Below are 17165 nucleotides of genomic sequence, written 5' to 3' on the forward strand. Positions count from 1 at the left end.
GCTGTGACAATGTTAGTATTAGAGCTCTAGGTCTAGTTGAATTCTAGGGGTTCTTGTGTTTATTAGTAGAGTTGTGGGAGTCTGTGTAGAGTCTCATCCTTGGATTGTGGGTGCGCAACGCAAGCTAAGGACAGGAGGCTACATAGGCCTCTAATTCATTAGAAACAAACCTATTCCTATGATGTATAAATGGCTAAGTAATTAATTGTGAGACCTCGACCTTCACAGACATGTAACGAAGGTAGACCCTATGATGTGGAGCAGGGGTAGTTTGGTCATTTTTCTTGCGAGCTCCTAGAAGTGGGTTTTCTAATATTATTAAGGCTTAAGTAGGCCTAAGGCATAAATGAATGATGAAAATAAGGATAAAATAACAAAGGAAATAGAAATAATGATGATTTCCAAGGTAGGGGCAAAATGATCATTTTTCATCTCGGGTCAAAATTTTTAAGTTTCATGAACCTGAGTATTTCTAAACTATTATGGACTTGGTTTCAATGTCAAAAGAGTAAAATAGATTGCATAAAGGATTGGAGGAAGACAAAGCCAACTTGTTAAGGGCATTTTCATAATTTAAGTGAAGTTTGGATAAGTTTTGGCTATAAATATCTCATTTCTCTAGCAGTTTCCTCATTTTTCTAGCAGTTTTTTGTTCTTCTTCCTCCCATCTCACGTTTCTTCATCTTCCATGGAAGCCTCCCTTAAAGCTTCCATGCTCTCTCTCTTTTGCTTCAATTTTCATGCTTTCGAGCACTTTTTCATATAACCTTTTATGCTCTTTCACTCTCCCACCTTAAAATCCTCGAAAGTGGCAAACATCAAAGTTGTAGCCTTGTCTCTTATCTTTCTAATGGTCTAAAAATCATGTCAATTGGACTTTTGTAGTATGAGATATGCTTGAAAAACCAAAACATATGCAAACCAAGAATGTTTCTCGCTGCAGCGAGAAACTTGTTGTCATGCTTGCTACCTTGCTTGATTTTGACATATTTTTCACCCATTTAACTTCATGGATTGATCATGGGTTTTTGCAACACTATAAGGTTATTAATCAAAGTTTGAAATGAGGGGTTTTTAGTAAGAAATTAAATAATTGCATTGTTTTTTAAACAAGTGCATCATGATTTCCAAGTTCTCCTTATCAATTGCTTGTTCCCTTCTTATATTCATTCATTAAGTTTTATACTCACATTTTTAAACTTCATGTTTTCAGATTTAGAGGTAGTTGGGACCTAGATTGAGTGTCCACATATGCTCACCTTCTTGGTAGATACTATGGCATCTCAGTAGCAGTACTTTCACTTAAAGTCACTCCGCTGACGATTGAGAGTCTTTTGCCTATGTATCCGTATATGTAATGTATACTACTAAGAGTCATGTTATAAATGAAGTATGTATATGTTGGATTGATGATGATGCCCTTATGAGACGACAATAAATGACAGTACTTTGAGATAATACAAATATGAATATTCGGTTGGTATAAAATATTATTGAAACATTCATCATTGAGAATTACAACATATGGTTTTAAAGATGATAGATGGAATAAGGAACAGGATCTCATAAAAAGGCTTGCTTCGGCCTAGTGGGCTATGCCCACTAAGCCCATGCGCTGGTCATAGCTCGAAATTTAGGCTGTGATAAAAAGTGGTATCAGAGCTAAGTTTAGCCGAGTCCTAGGGATTCTTGTGTCAGTTAGCGGAGTTGTTGGAGTTAATGTAAAGTCTTGTTTATGGGTTGTGACTGCAGCACAAGTCATAGACAGGAGGCTATATGAACTCCTATTCCTAGTAACCTACCATTTTGCTAACATTATGTAAAGGTCATAAGTGGTGCCGTTGTTCGGGTTTGAGATGCCACCCGAGACACGAGCTATTGTTGGAAAGATTTTAAGCAAATGCTCCTAATGAAAGGTTAATGTAATAACAAATCCCTCTGATTAAAGATGAAGGAAATTGGAGCTAGACTAAGAGGTTTGTAATGACTTATTCATTTAGTGGAGTTATAATTTGAGCCCATAATTGTCAATGGGAAGAAATTGGATGACATTGGATCATTATTGAGGTCAATATAAAGGAACACGTATGATAATGATAATAAGGGGCACACTTTGACTGGAAGAAATAGTGATGGTTGTAATTTACTTGGAGTTTATAGATCTAAGTATTGAGGAAGGTGTAAACTGATGTTTATGTGCACGAAGGTAAGTGTACTATGTTAAATGAGCTTGTCATGCCCTTATAGAAATGGTGTGGGCTTTTGAAATATTTTGTAAGCGTATCAGTGTCGACTATGCACATAGCAGCTTAGATGGAGCTGGTTTTGATTTCAATTAAGTAATTGCAAGATCCCAAGGCTCGATTTGAGCTATTATGGTTTATAGTTATAAGTACATGAATTAGCCTAAGGGTGAAATTTAGTGACTATTATAATTGATCTATGGTCATCAAGTGAGAGGTTGGTAAACAAATTTTCTCTAAAGAGGAGCATGAACTTTGTTATGTTGTGTGTGAGGTCAAAGGATTCAAGGACTAGCTGTGGATTGATAGCTTAAAATTAAATGATTGAGAGATGTCAAATCTAGTCTAAATGCCATATGGAGTTCTATATTTGAGTTTGATATACGAATTGCTTTAATGATCAATTTAAAAGTCTATTGGGTTTAGTATGCAATCTATGATAAAAATGATCAATTCTGAATGTGATCTTCACAGAGGTAAAGGATTTAGGAAATATCAATTTTTGGATAAGTTCTAAGAGGGAGTTTCTACAACCTATGTTTAAGAAATTTTGATTTTTATAGCCGCAAGGGCAAAATGCAATAGTTAAGTAAATCATATACTTTATAAATGTAATTGGTTAAGGATTGGTGAGTAAAGTTAAGATCTTAACACTAAGTGGTGTACAACTTGATGTTTAGTTATTTAAGAGTTATTTGAAAACAATTGTCTAATCAAGTTGCATTAAAATGTTATGGTAAAGGTATATGATTGTTAGTAGTAGAATATTCCTGAAGGATGATCTTAGCATACCACTAAAGGTGAAATATGGAGTAGACATGTCGAAATTGAGGAAAGTAAGAAAGGGGTTCTTACACATGGTAATGGATGTTGATATTTAAATGGATGTGTATATATATATATATGGCATTACTTATGTCATTGGTGGAAGCAAAGAATTGTTCTTAGCGATTTGAGATTTGAACACAATATCCCTGGTGGGTTGCAGAGGTGGTATTATAAGATATTAAATTGACATAATATACGCTATTGGAAATAATTATGAAAATGGAGGAAGAATAAATTCTAGAATTTTGAAGTAATGATGTGAGCATAAGTAGAATGAGTAGCGTTGATTAAGTAAACTCTAGTAGCCACCACACTGCAGTGCTAGGAGCACCTCATGTCTAGGACGTATGAATAAAATGGGAAGGGTGTGAAGCTGAACTTACGAGCTGAATTATGGTCATTTGGAGTTGATGTTAAGCTTCGTTAATTGGAGCTTTGAGGTTTTGGAAAAGTATTTATATGAATGAATTGGAAAGTTTCTTTATTGCCTTATATATTGACATGTAGGTAAATGAGATAAGAGATTAAATGTCACAGCCCAAATTTTAGGCCATGACCGACGCATGGGCCCAATGGGCATAGCCCACTAAGCCCAAGCAAGCCTCTTTATGCAATTTTGATTATCACTCCCAACCATCATTTCAAAAACCACATATTGCAATGCTCCATTATAAATATTTTAGTAACGTTTTATAGCAATCCAATATTCACATTTGTATTATGCTAACATAGTATTACTCATTTGCCACCTTACAGTGGCATCAGTCATCAAATATGTTTATTTGATTTTTTACATGAATCTTAGTGGTCTACATTACTTATATATATACACAAGCATACGACTTTTGACCTTCAGCGGGTGAGGGTACAACTACTGAGATGCCATAGTACCTACAAAGAAGGCGAGCATATGTGTACGACTTAATCTAGGTCCCAACTACCTCCAAATATGAAAACATGAATTTTAAAAATGTGAGTATAAAACTCAGTGAGTGAACATAAGAAGGGAACAAGCAATCAATAGGAAGAATTTAGAAATCATGATGCACTTGTTTCAAAAACAATGCAATTGATTTAGTTTCTTACTAAAAACCCCTCATTTCAAACTTTGATTAATAACCTCATAGTGTTGCAAAAACCCAAGATCAATCCATGAAGTTAAATGGGCAAAAAATATGTCAAAATCAAGCAAGGTAGAAAGCATGGCAACAAGTTTCTCCGTATAGTGAAGTTCATTCTCGCTGCAGCAAGATTTAGGCTACCAAAACAGAAAGTTTCTCGCTGTAGCGAGAAACAATATCAGTTTGCATGTGTTTCAATTTTTCTAGCATATCTCCCGGTACAGAAGTCCAATTGACCTGATTTTCTGAGCATTAGAAAGCTAAGAGGCAGGGATACATATGTTTACCACTTATCTCAGTTCAGATGGAAAGGTGGTAAAAGTCTTCATCAAAGTGAAAGCATTGCATCAAAACCTGAGAGTTTCTCGCTGCAATGAGATTTATTTTCGCTGTAGTGAGAAACAGGGCTAGTTTATGCCCCCACCACCTGAGAGTTTCTTGCTGCAGCGAGAATGCGAGATTCAGGGGAGATGACATTTAAGGGATTTCACATGCCACAAAATCCATTCTTACTATATTGCACATCAAAGTGAACACATTGACAATAATCAAGTTTCTCATTATTCATTTCAATCACATATTATAATCATAAACTTCGTATCACATATACGTATATAAACATATATAAACATGTACACCACCCCACTTCATTCATCGTCATAGCTAGGTCATCATCATCATCGGCTTATGCTCACTCCTTACTCGCACATAGTCGGGTCAACATCGACTTATGCGCACTCCCACTCGCACATAGCCGGGTCAATATCATTACACAACATTATTCGTGTATATATATATATATATGTCAACACAGTATAGGAGCACATAGGTCCGTCCTTTTACACATTTCACATTCTAGCAACATCAATACATTTTATCAAGGGCTTGTTCCCCAGCACACATTTTTAAAGAAAAGTTGGTTAAAATCATTCAAATGTTTTGTGCAAATACATTCACATTCTCAAAACAATTTTTGAAATGCAAGTTCACTCATCGATCTTGTTGATTCTTTTGCTTGACTCTAACCTCAACTAATGGTTCAAATGGGCAAGTGAGGCCTTGTTGGAACCTATACACACACAACATCACAACCAACCCAAATTGGCATTAATATAATTCTAAAAGTTATTTCTTAACTCAAGCTCAACTAGTTATTCCTAATTAGTTTTCAATCACCATTAGGTGGCTATTTATTTCACTACTCTAGTCACCTTAAAAATGAATAACAATCTCAACAATAGATTAACTCACCACTCCAATCATCAACCATTATCATCAGCTTGAAAATTTAACCTAATTCATTACTCACCTTGGTGGTTTTTTTATAGTTGAATTCTTTTTCAAAAGCTTCCAAGCTACTATGGCAAGTCTCTCTTTCTCTCTCTAAAACTTTCAGCTAATGAGAGAAAGTGCTGAACAAAGACTTTTGAGGGTTTTAAGGTGGGAGAGTGAAAGAGCATAAAAAGTTCTATGAAAAAGTGCTCAAAAGCATGAAAATTGAAGCTAAAGAGAGAAAGTTATGGAAGCTTTAAGGGAGGCTTCCATGGAGGATGAAGAAACGTGAAATGGGAGGAAGAAGAAGAAGAAGAAGCTGCTAGAAGCTGTTGAAGCTCAGATATTTATGCTTCAAGTTAATCCAAATTTCCACCAAAATTACCAAAATGCCCTTAACATGGTGGCTTTGTCTTCCTCCCATCCTTTGTGCAACCTTTTTGCTCTTTTAACACCGAAACAAAGTCCATAGTAGTTTAAAGGTACTCGGGTTCACGAAACTTAAAAATTTAGACTCGAGATGCAAAATGACCATTTTGCCCTTATTGTGAAAATTATCATTATTTTTATCTTCCTCCTTTATTTACCATCATAAACATCATTCATTCATTCCTTAGGCCTATTTAGACCTTAATAGCATAAAACAAAACCCACTCATATGAGCTCACCAAGAAAAATTATGAAATTACCCTTGGTCATCATTATCGCGTCTACTTCTAGTTATATGCCTATGGAGATCGAGATTTCATAGGTTCACTTCTGAATTACGCTTTTAACTTAGTAATCAACCTCAATTGGCATCCGTAAACTTTATTAGCCACCGTATCAAAATACAGGATACTACATTAAACCTTGTTAAAGGCTAAGGAAAGAGTGAATGAAAAGTAAGGTAAATAATGGGAGAAATACGGATGTTGCTATGATGAACATAAGAAGCTTAAGAACAATCAATGCAAATATACTAAGATAGTTGTGTGGTCCGAATCAAGGACAATGACATCTTAGGAGATTTGAAAATAATGTCTATTGGAACTGATGAGGTGGAATGTCATTGAGCATACATTGGACTATTAAAGTTATGAGTGGTTTTGAAGGTAAGCTTTTGATTGTTTAAGTCCTCAACTGAATTCCACCATGTGTTTAAGTGTTTCGGAAGTGCATTGAAAAGCATAAGAGAATATACTAGTTAACTTGCCATAAAAGATCGAAATGGCATGGCCATGAGAGGCTCGTGAGCAACCAAGCAATGTATAAGTAAGTGTGCAAGGGAGTTATGATTGATAGATAAGGGTAGAACTTTAATGATGGGACAATGTTCACTGCTTTAGATATTGAACCATAAGTTATGGGCTTGTATCCACTTTGTGAACACTTTGGTGAGATAATTTAAAGGGGTTCTCACAATGTGAAAACATTAAAGCTCAAGGAGCTAATAGTTATATAGTGACGTTGGTGTTCGTGACTGATATGTCACGTAGTACAAAGGTACGCTGCAAGTTTAAGAATGTTTGGAAATGTTGGTTTGAGACAATGATTATCTTGCCATTATGTAGACCCGATAATGCTATGGTCTTGATACGCTTGTGGAGGCAGAGTATACAATGGTAAAAAGTGTTTCCTTCACATGTTTTATTTCATTTTGAGTAATTATCAAAGTAGAGTACCTGATAAGGGTAAGCAAGGATTGAACTATACTTTAAATGCTTAGTGAATAATGGCGATATGCTCTAGTTAATTAATATTACCCTTAGTGAGGAAATATCAGTACACAATGGGATTCGTAGAGATCTACTTGGGAAAGAGATGATGATTTGATATTTCAAGTAAGCATGTATGAGTAAAGATTTTGGTAATAAGCCATGATTTAGAGTTAGGATACAAGAATATGATTTGAGACTCAGTAATGTTGAGATGAAGTAAGAATATAACATATATGTTGGAAGTACGAAAGACAATTAAGAAGTAAAGAAGACTTTTAAGGATTGTGGTATAGCATAAATGTAATGATCAAGTAAAGATAAATTTGAAAGATCAACAAAATAGTAAGGCATACATGGATACTGGAGGGTAACTTGATGAAAATGATAATTAGTGATTGTGACATGTTTATGACAATGTGGCGCAAGGATGAGCGGTAGGATGAAGCTTACACATCTGATTTGAAGTGATAAGAAAAGAGTATAAGCATGTAAATTATGTGAAGTTATGCATTTGCACAATGAGAATTTGTGTGGATTACATAAGAACCAATTTATGGTAGGGTGTGAAGTAAATGGTGATTAAACATTCGAAAGGGTAATCTGGAGTTGATTATACCCTAATATTCATGGATTAGGCATGACCCATGGGAATGAAATGGAAAAGTAAAAAAGGAAACATTAGCTATGAGAATATGATGATGAACCTAGGCTATGGATTGGAATGAATAGAGGAAATTTGCTTCAAAGTGATTGACAAGGGTTCCTACATATAGTGATGGATGATGATTCTTAAATGTGCATGTACATACATATATATATGGAGATGAGCATGTGATTAACTAAAGTGAAGAATTATTTATAGTGATTTGAGTTTTGAGTTTGACATGTTTAATGAGTTGTATAGACGACGCGATGATGAGAGTTACCATTAGAAGTTGAGCTATGTGAGTAAAGGAGAATGCAAGTGCAATAGAGAAAGAAGGGATTTTAAGGAATTAGAATTTACATCGTGGTTGAGCCATACAAATGGATTAATATGATCAAGATGTAAGGATTAACGAAGTGTTATATCATAGTTAAATTAGACTTCCACGAAGCATTAGTGCCACGGATTGAGAATAAATGATGATAGTACCCTAATGCGAGTAATTGGAGGAATTGATTCAAAAGATGAAACTTAACTTTGTTAATAATGATTCAACATATGAGGAGCAACCAGTTGCTATTCTTGATAGACAAGTCAAAAGCTCCGCTCAAAGGATGTAGCCTTAGTGAAAGCATTATGGCAAAACAACACTAGAAGAGAGATAATTAGGAAGGCTAAAGAAGAGTTGCTGACAAGTATCCACAGCTCTTCCATGCATATAGATGCGCTATCTTATAGTTTGATTCAAACTCGGGGACCGAATTTCTTTAGTGGGGGAGAATGTGAGACCTCGACCTTAACAGACATGTAACGGAGGTAGACCCTATGATGTGGAACAGGGGTAGTTTGGTCATTTTCTTGGAGAGCTCCTAGAAGTGGGTTTTCTAATATTATTAAGGCCTAAGTAGGCCTAAGTCATAAATGAATGCTGAAAATAAGGATAAAATTATAAAAAAAATAAAAATAATGATGATTTCCAAGGTAGGGGCAAAATGGTCATTTTTCATCTCGAAACTAAATGTTTCAGTTTTCATGAACCTGAGTATTTCTAGACTATTATGGACTTTGTCTTAGTATCAAAAGAGTAAAAAAGATTGCACAAAGGATTGGAGGAAGACAAAGCCAACTTGTTAAGGGCATTTTCATAATTTAAGTGAAGTTTGGATAAGCTTAGGTTATAAACATCTCATTTCTCTAGCAGCTTCCTCATTTTTCTAGCAGCTTCTTGTTCTTTTTCTTCTTATCTCACATTTCTTCATCTTCCATGGAAGCCTCCCTTAAAGCTTTCATAACTCTCTCTTTCTAGTTTTAATTTTCATGCTTTTGAGCACTTTTTCATAGAACCTTTTATGCTCTTTCACTCTCCCACCTTAAAACCCTCAAAAGTCTTTGTTTAGCACTTTCTCTTAGTAGTTGGAAGTTTTAGAGAGAGAGAGAGAGAGATTTGCCGTAGTAGCTTCAAAACTCTTGAAAAGGAGTTCAACTATAAGTCCACCAAGGTGAGAGATGAGTTAGGGTTGATTTTAGGTGGTTAGAGATGGCTAATAATTAGAATTGTGGGTTGTTATATTTTTTATGATTATATTGTGTGTGATAGGTTCCAACGAGGCCTCACATGTCTGTTTGAAGCAATAATCAAAGTTAGAGTCAATTAAAGATTCAACAAATATCGGTGAGTGAACTTGCATTTCAAAATGTTTTAGGAAGTGCATACATGTTTAAATAAATCATTTGAAAGTTTCATTTGTTTTTGATTTAAAAATATACATGGGGAACAAGCCTTTGATGAAATGTTTCTATCTTGTGAAATGTTCAATATGAATGGTTCATGCGTTATCACATTATATTGATATGTATATTATGCATTGGATGTTCCTTTTGTGTGATAATGATGATGCAGCTATGTGCGTGTGGGAGTGCACATGAGCTGATGATGACCCAACTATGTACGAGTAGGGAGTGCACATGCTGATGATATTGAAATGTGCGAGTATAGAGTGCACATGACGATGAATGAAGTGGGGTGGTGTACGTGTTTATATATGTTTATATATATGTATATGTGATAGAAAGTTTATGATTATAATATGTGATTGAAATGAATAATGAGAAACTTGATTATTGTCAATGTGTTCTCTTTGATGTGCAATATGGTAGGAATGGATTTTGTGGCATGTGAAAATCCCTTAATTGTCATTTGCCTTGAATCTCACTGCAGCGAGAATGCAAGAACCTCTCGGGTTGTGGGGTTACAAACCAGCCCTGTTTCTCACTACAGCGAAGAAGAATTCTCACTGCAGCGAAAATGGATTCTCGCTGTAGAGAGAAACTCTTGGGTGTCCCAAAATTTTGGGGCAGTATTTCCACTTTGACAAAGATTTTGACCACCTTATGGTTAGAATTGGGCAAAGTGGTAAAAATAAAAGTTGTATCCCTGTCTCTTAGCTTTCTAATGGTTTAAAATCCATGTCAGTTGGACTTCTGTAGTGGGAGATATATTTAAAAAACCAAAACATATGCAAACTAAGAATGTTTCTCACTACAGTGAGAAACTTGTTGTCATGCTTGCTACCTTGCTTGATTTTGACATATTTTTCACCCATTTAACTTTATGGATTGATCATGGGTTTTTGCAACACTATGAGGTTATTAATCAAAGTTTGAAATGAGGGGTTTTTAGTAAGAAATTAAATCAATTGCATTGTTTTTATAATAAGTGCATCATGATTTCCAAGTTCTCCTTATCGATTGCTTGTTCCGTTCTTATGTTCACTCACTGAGTTTTATACTCACGTTTTTAAGCTTCATGTTTTCAGATTTGGAGGTAGTTGGTACCTAGATTGAGTGTCCACATATGCCCATCTTCTTGGTAGATACTATGGTATCTCAGTAATGGTACTTTCACTTAAAGTCACTCCGCTGATGGTTGAGAGTTTTTTGTCTGTGTACCTGTATATGTAATATATACTACTAAGAGTCATGTTATAAATGAAGTATGTATTTGTTGGATTGATGATGATGCCTTTATGAGACGGTAATGAGTGACAGTACTTTGAGATAATACAAATATGAATATTCTGTTGCTATAAAATATTACTAAAACATTCATCGTTGAGAATTACAACATATGGTTTTAAAGATGATAGATGGAATGAGGAACAGGATCTCATAAAGAGGCTTGCTTGAGCCTAGTGGGCTATGCCCACTGAGCCCATGCACAGGTCATAGCTTGAAATTTGGGCTGTGACATTAATGCTTGGTTGCTTATAAGTTTGGAGGTGCGCTTGTTACGCACGCCATGTCTAGAAGAGATGGTAGTCCGGATAACCCTTACAGTACTGCTAGAGATCCCTAGATTCCACTGCTAGGAGCTAATGGCTCCTTGATCTTGGGAGTTAAGAAAGTAGCCAGTCTCTAATTCTTATTGGATGGATCCCACCAGATTTTGAATTATTGTTTCGCAGTATGAAAAGCCTCGAAAGTAGTGAGAGCTCTGCAAGTAAGGCAAGCATTGAGATCTGGGAAGGCGTAAAAAGTTTCTTTTTGGAAATGTATGAGGAAAAGATGAAAGAGGTAATTGCAAGAGGATGTTGTCATCCTAGAAAGGTATTTACTGTCCGAGACTTTCGTCCTGGATGTGGAAGGGGTGCTACACTTGTGAGTAGGGAGGAATGCACAAGAATGCAGAACGCTTGGATTAAGGATAATATGGGGAAACCTCAAGAGATGGAAGATGACCCAGAAGAGTATCCATTGATGTGTTTGGATCAAGGTGACGATGATCCTAATGATGTTTAATATTTTCATTGAATTTCGTATTACTTTAAGTCTAGGCAGACGGGGTGTAAATGAAGTAGTAGTAGTTATTTGTAAAAAAGATTTAAGAGTTTGGCTTTTGCTTTCGTATGACTCGAACGAATTATGAAATAGCTGTTTTAATGACTTGATGCGAATTGGAATCTTCTGGTATGATAGAGGTGGACTAGCAATATAATTGTTGAGGAAGGATATTCACCTTAGTGGTGTGGTTGGTTGCCTTAGATAATTATTAAAGGTCGACGTAGAAAGGCATTAATGATACAAGCAACTACAAGACTTGACAAATGATTACCTCTTAATCGTGGAAATGTAAAATTTGAAATCTCAATTGTAGTTACAATTTGGAAGGATATGAGAGAAATTATTGAGACTATAGATGACACTTTGAATGGTTCATGTGATTAAGTCGAGGATTGTAAACTTAAGTATGAGGGAATTGTAACCCGATATTCCCATGGATGAGAAATGTTAAGGGTATATGATGGATAAATAGGAAAAGGGTCAAAAAGGATAATTCAATGGTCAAGTGTCTGTAGTGTGTAGGTAGGTCCTAAAGAGTTGTGCAATGCACAAAAGAAGAAAAAAAGGTATGTAAGTTTTTTAATTGTTTCTTATGAAGTACGATTAATGGTAAGAATGGAGGCACATGGTGCCATGACATTATAAAATGACAATTTGGGCACAAATATAGACCATTTGTCATAGCCCAATTCTTGGACCATGACCAGAGCAAGGACCCAATAGGCTTGGCCCACTGAACCCAAGCAAGCCTTTCTATGAAAACTTGTTTATTAGACCACTTGACCCTCTTTTACCTCTAAGGTTCTTAATTAATTATTTTCAAAAATAATTTCTTTTCGAAAATAAGTCATGGCAACTGAACAATACCATTCACAAAATAATATTACCATTTGCCAACTTGTGACGACATTAACATGCATACCAAACATACTGTCACAACCCGGAACTCCTATCGAGCTTGTGACAACCACTGCGAAGTCTCGTCAGACATTCTTTACCTCGAATGCTAACCGAAACCTCGCAAGGCTTGCGTATCAGTTTTCTTACCTCCCTTGTGATCGACAGTAACTAAAATCGTGTTTTGAAACAATATGGACCATTTTCCCATCCAAAAACAATGAAAATTTATTTCTGTCTCACAAGGGTATTTTAGTCATTTTCTTTTGAAAATACCGAAATTCGCCAAAAACATGGTGTGTGGGTGAAAAATACATGTTTATAGAGAAATCCGTAATTAATTTCTGAAGTGTAAAAGCTAAATATATTCATACGTACTTTAAAGTAGATAACTGAAATATAAAATTACTTTTACAGTGACACGTGGGCCCCCAACTATCCAAGAAGGTGTAGGGCTAGGAACCCTTACTTTCTAGGATGCAACTTCGAGATTAATTCTCGTCTTAATCAACTATCAACAAACTATCCTGAGCCTAAAATAATGGATAGGAAGAGAGGTGAGATTACATAATCCCAATGAGTAAACAATTACCATCAAAAGCATCTAAAGCCGAGTAGACGGAGACAATATAAAAACGTTATATCTCAATAATGTTCATAACACAAAATTCGTTTCAATCTATACCAACCAATTTCTTTTCATCAAAATTTCCCCGACTTATGAGTTTCTTAAACTTGGCCCTTGCCAGAATCATTATCGCGGGTACCTTCATCAAGGTATCCCACTGAGACCGCCAAGGTTGTTAAACGTCCCATACCCATAAACATGTTTTCGCATCTGACACACAACCGTTCCTTGGTGTTGGCTGAGTCTCACTCTCACGTGGTGTCCTGAACGTGAGGTGCACTCAAATCTTACTTCAAGAGATAATTTATCCAACATTTCCCCCTGGAGGTAAGTATATAATTGGGTTACCGTGCCCCTCTCATAGGCAGTCCACAGAAACTCCCACCACTGCAGTGACCGTTTAATATACCACTAGACCCATAAAATTTTCAGTAGCATAATATGGCGAATAAAATTTAATCCAGTCTACCGAGACCAATCCAAAACTGTTCATATATTTCATGCCAACCCCAAAAATTTAGCCATCATACTACCATAGTGTCATAAGCCACAATTTCAATAACATATAAAATCATAAATTCAACACAGTCTCCATATACTCAATTTTTCCAAAACAATATTTGATTTCAAAACTAGTATAAATCTCATTTTTATTAAAAAACATTTTAATTGGAAAACATAATATTTTATAATTTAAACTCACTATTCAATAAAAGCATCAAACAAGTATAATTACTCTAGATATTTAAGACGATAAATTGTCCACTCACAGTATTAGGAGTAGAAATACTCCTATTTTCAGTCCGCGAGTACAGTCCTTTACTCATATCCAATGGCTCACCACCTAGCCATAATCCATGACACATATTCCAATTAAATTGTGTCTAATAGTCATAAGCTATTTCAGGCTCGATATATATGCGTGATATGAAATGAAAATGCACGGATAGCCATCTAGACCCAATATTGGCCTAAGTCGATTTTTCATCTGATAAATTGGCCAATGCGTCCAATTTCACTTCAACTTGCTCCATTTCTTTTCCAATTCCTCAATTCACCAACAACTATTATTTCTTAATCAAATCGCCTAGAATAACATCCCATTCTTCCTCATTATTCACTTAGAGAATTTGGCTATTGATGGGCACCAAACCTTTGGTGGTTTTCTTCACTTGTTTTCATGGTACACATCATTAATCACCTAAAAACACTAACATACCTATAAATCAAACCAATCCAAGATCATTTTCTCTCCATACCCATTTTGACCAGCCATGAATTCACCATGAAAGCATGCTTTTTAACCATGGAAAATAAGGGAAAATGCATAGGAAAAATAGTTCATAAACTAAAATCAAGAAATTTCACCTTTTTCCACTTGATTTTCTTGAAAATCCACACTTTTCTCTTTAATTTCTTTTCACCTAGGGTTTGTTCTTCTTTTCCCCTTTGTTTTCTTGCCAACTCCAACCCTTATGAGAGAGAAATGGTGGTGTGGGCTGATTTTTATAGTTAAATAATATAATAAATTAAACTTGCCACATGGCATTCCATGATTGGTCTATTTTTTTAAATTCTTATCTTTTAAGCTTTAAATCTCCACCTCACATTATTCAAGGGTCAAAATGATGATGGGTGAAGACCTTGTGTTGGAAAAATGCTTTGAGGGTGCAAAATTACCGTTTTAGCCCCGGGGTGATAAAATTACCGTTTCGCCCCTATACTCTAAATTATACCAAAATTAAAAGTTTTCACTTCTAAACCTCAAATCATACTCCAATACTCAAATCATACTCCAATAAGTCAAATGGGGCCAAAAAAATTTTTCTAAAAATTTCCATTTTGTCTCTAGGTGGCAAATGACCATTTTACCCATAGATAGTGAAAATTTTGATTTAACTCCAAATTGATCCTCAAACTCTGAATTACCATTTTGAGTCATCACTGGACTGTGAAACTCTTAATTTCACCTTAAAATTTATATTTGAACTAGTTCGAGGCTTAATCGACTTAATGATATCATTAGGGGCAATATCATCTTTTAACGATTTCTCGAACTTCTTAAATATGCAAACATTCTATTGAGCATGTAAATGACGTCGTAATTATTTTAGAGAATAGGGTTTGAAACATACAATGTTTACAACAAATCCAATGAATTACATGTAAAAAACCATATACATACAAAAGACCTTGACTATCAGCGGAGTGACTCTAGCGTGGATACTATCATGGACTGTTATGGTAAACCTACCATAAGATGAACAGGAGGAAGCGCCTTGACCTAAGATCCAACTATCTTTAAACCTGAAAACTAAAACATGAAGTTGAAAAGGATGGGTGTAAACCTAGTGAGTGAACATAGGAATGGAACAAGCAAACGATACGGAGAGCTTTTCAAAAACTTGATGCACTTGTTTAAAAAACAATGCAATTTTGTATATTATGAAAAAAACTTGATGTCGTGCTATTTTTCAACTCATTATAAAACATTTAGGAAGTTCAAGCAAGGCAAGCATAGCAGAGAGAATCTCGTTGCAACGAACTTCAGGGTAAAATTTTGAACCAACAACTCGAGAGTTTTTTGCTGTAGCGAGAATGCATTTTCACTGCAGCAAAATTCTGGGCTAATGAAGCCCCTAGCACCCGAGAGTTTCTCGCTGCAGCGAGAATGAATTTTGCTGCAACGAGAAACAAGACAATGAAATTAAAAGAATTCTTGTCACAATGAAAATCCATTTTTGCTGCAGTGAAAATCAATTGGAAAGCATTTGTCAAATTTTAACATTCAATTTTCAATGCAAACACATAATACTTTCCCTAACCTCTTTATGTATGTGTGTACATGAATACAACTCCTATCTCACCAGCTCATGTGCACTTCCACACCGCACATAGCTAGAATCATCTTGTACACTCCCACACCGCACAAGGCAATATCATCATGTGTACTTCCACCTCACACATGGCATATATCATCAGTGTGTGCACTCAGACAGCACACCACTATCACGCACTTGGCATATATCATCAGTGTGTGCGCTCACACAACACACCACTATCACGCGCATAGCATATATCATCAGTGTGTGCACTCACATAGCACACTACTATCACCGACATGTGCACCCCCACACTGCACACGCACGATTACAGTTGTCACCAAATGTGCCATTCAATGCATAACATACACGCCAACATAATGTAGAACCACATGAGTTCATCACATTCATATTTCACAACATAAAAATGTTTCATCAAGGGCTTGTTCCCATGCATATTTAGAGAAAAGTTCAATAAAAATATTTCAAGTGATTCAACCAAATACATATGCATTTATCTCAAAACATTTTAATGCAAATTCACTCACCTTACTGCCACCTTACAAGACTAGTGCCCACAAAGTCTTAATCCAGGTAGTCCCTAAATACCTTTAAAACCTATATTTACCAATAAGCCATAACAACCTCCATCAAGTCATAATTTGAATTTAATAATTCTAATAAATATACACTATACAATCCACACTCTAACCCAACTTTTAACCTAGAATTCTTTTAATACCCCATACTTTGATATGGTGACAAATAAAGCTTATCAGATGCAAATTGAGGCCAATAATGTTTAAACATGATGGAAGATGAAAGAAGTAGTTTAGGATAAAATGATCCGCATGCGAGAAAATAATAATAAAATAATAATATTTTATTAGAGGAAAATTTGCGAGATAAAAGGGTCATTCGAAAGTCAATTAAGGCATAATAAGGTATTTTGGGTACCAAGGAGACAAGAGAAAATTTTTAGAATAAAATAATATTAAAATATTAATATTTAACCGGATGTTGTCAGTCATGAAGAAGGATCATATGGTTGATCCAAGTGGGGGAGAAGAAATACAAGTAAATTTTTAGAGAATGAGCGACAAAAGTAAAATACGAGTGTTTTGCTAAGTCGAGCCAACGCGGATAAGTAAATATTTAAATATTATGG

The sequence above is a fragment of the Theobroma cacao genome, chromosome 4 (genome assembly GCF_000208745.1).
Source record: "Theobroma cacao cultivar B97-61/B2 chromosome 4, Criollo_cocoa_genome_V2, whole genome shotgun sequence".
Lineage (NCBI taxonomy): Eukaryota > Viridiplantae > Streptophyta > Magnoliopsida > Malvales > Malvaceae > Theobroma > Theobroma cacao.